Source organism: Nansenia antarctica (assembly GCF_963989245.1).
Source record: "Nansenia antarctica genome assembly, chromosome: 2".
In the NCBI taxonomy this organism is placed as follows: Eukaryota; Metazoa; Chordata; class Actinopteri; order Argentiniformes; family Microstomatidae; genus Nansenia; species Nansenia antarctica.
The window spans coordinates 30,932,812-30,935,311 of record NC_137675.1 but is presented as its reverse complement, the minus strand read 5'-3'; the positions used below and the strand labels follow the sequence as shown (position 1 = coordinate 30,935,311).

At 37.9% G+C, this 2,500-nt stretch overlaps 1 protein-coding gene across 2 annotated transcripts in view; it reads left to right on the top strand.

The window, feature by feature from the left end:
* The window catches only part of arpc1a (actin related protein 2/3 complex, subunit 1A), a 12,462-nt gene that overhangs the window by 4,880 nt on the left and 5,082 nt on the right, over window positions 1-2,500 (top strand). The gene's annotated exons all lie outside the window — the stretch shown is intronic.

The following is a 2,500-nucleotide window of genomic DNA, read 5'->3' as shown; positions in this document are numbered from 1 at the left end:
ATGTCCGTGGTAAACCTTATCTGGCTTACGCTAGTATCGATCAGACTATGGATGTGTGTGGCGACTGTATCATACATAGCAGGCAGGCACACGTCTGCAAAATAGCGGCGACTTGGGAGTGCAGGGCTTAAAGTACTCCGGCACAGTGCCGGATTTCCGGCGCGGGAGAATAAAATAAAAAAATAAAAAAACTGCAATTGCGGCATTGCGCCGACGTGGTGGCGGGGGCGCTGTTTCACAAATAACTTAGCTTTCGTGTTTGCTAGCGAAACAGCTGATAGTTGATGTTGACTGCTCAAGGAGAATACATATTTGAAAGTACAGAATGCCTGAGAGCCTTATATTGCATTATATTACATTATATTTTGAATGGCCATCTGGTGCCTGAATATTGTTTTTTCCTTTACATATATAATGACATTTCCACCATAAATTGATGGCGAAAGGGCACAAATTGGTGCATATCAATTCACCAGAATGCAAGAAATTAAGTGTTTGATGCTCGTTTAAGGACCCCCAGACAGCCCTGCTTCATGGGTCCCCCCCGATGTCAAACACCACTGGTACCACCTCCGCCTCATTTTGAGCCAGGAAAACCCCTGAGTAGTGACGGGAAGCCTTATGGGACGTGGTGCCAAGAAGGAGAATATAAGTGATAGTGGCTTAATAAGTAATCAGTTTGTTCTTTTAAAGACATGTATATATTTTATTCTGTATTGTTATAGTGATAGTGGCTTAATAAGTGATGCAATCAGTTTGGCCTTTTAAAGACATCTATTTTTTATTTATTTTTATTAAGTATAAAACAGTATAATGAATGAATGAATGGTCTTTATTGTCATTACAGTTTTTCCCAATTGCTAAAACACAAAAGCCAATTCTCTAAACCAAATGACCAGTTCTCTAAACACATTTAATAAAACTAGCTCCCATTTGCCAAAACCATAAACACATTTCACATAAAGACACAATTCACAAAACACAATCCTCCTTTTCTCATAAATCTAAACACATTTTGTCTTGCTAAAACACAAGTTGCAAAAAACTCTGCTCAAAATGTCAAATTCTCAAATTAAAGCTCATGTGATGCAAAATGCTTGCCACAGTCAGCAACATTTTAACACAATGAACACACCTGGCTTCATTCATTAAACATAACGACTCAACATTTAAGACACTTGTTGCAAATGATTGTTGTGTGTGTGTGTGTGTGTGTGTGTGTGTGTGTGTGTGTGTGTGTGTGTGTGGTATAGTTCCATAAATAAAAAAACATCACACCCTGAACATTGTTTTCAGTGAGTATTGTTGTGTGTAATGGATCCTCTGTAGTGTTTGCATTGAGTTGGGATACAGTACAGTATTGTACATGTTACGGTACATGTGGGAATACGGTAACATTTTTCAAACCTTTATTTACGTAAAACTCGATAGGACAACAGTGCAACAACTTCGCGGCTGAACTTTAGTCAAATTTCGGACATCATATGCCATTTAAAGGGGGGAAATAGATATCTAAAAATGCATGACTATCATGCAAAATCAGCCTTACTGTAATGTAAAATATGTAATGTTAGATATAACGTTAGACAGGGAGCGCAGATTTATTTTTATGCATGACTATCATACATGTGGGAAAACTAGGGTTAGGGTTAGGTGCTAGGGTTACAGTAAGGTTAGGGTTAGGATTAGGGGTAAGGTTTGAGTTTGAGTTTTGAAGAGAGAAGGTGTGGTTTTGCTTATGTAGCTTTAGAAAAGTGTGTTGTGTTTAGAGTTTTGGGAAAATGGAGGAAAGTTTTGTGAAATGTGTTTTAGCAATTGAGAAAAACTGTAATACAGTACAGGTACCATACAACGAAATTTAGGAGGGGGGGCTCCCCTGGTGCTTGGAAAAAGACTAAAAACACGAGGGCCAAGGGTAAAATAAAAAAGGGAAAAGAGCTGGTTTACATAAATAAAGGCTATGTACACTATCTACTATACTACTATACACTACAATAAAACACTGTGCTGTACTCTATGCTATGCTATAAATATCCTAACTTTTCCTATATCTGAACCTTATGTACACAAGGGTTGTCATATTGCACATAGTATTGTTGCACATTCATTTAAAGTATTCATGCATTTTAACATTGAGACATATATTTTGTATTGACTATAAAATAGTATTAATGCATTTAAACATTGAGACAAGAAGCTGTCTTCTGTACCCGCTCTCCCAATATCTCAAACTGTGACCCCCCTCCCCAAGAAAAAGTTTCAGGCACAGGATTTTTTCCCACTTTAAGCCCTGGGAGTGTATACCGGGGCTCTAAATGTGAAATTAGCTGGCGAAATCCTTTATCTTCTACTACAGAGAAAGGCTGGTCGTCGAGGGCCATCAACTCCATTATTTTTTCATTGATTGCTTGAGCCTTTGAGCTGTCTCGAGTGAACTTCCTGCAGTTTTCAAATGCGTGTTCAATTTTATAAAACCGATAAATACCGATAAACATTAATT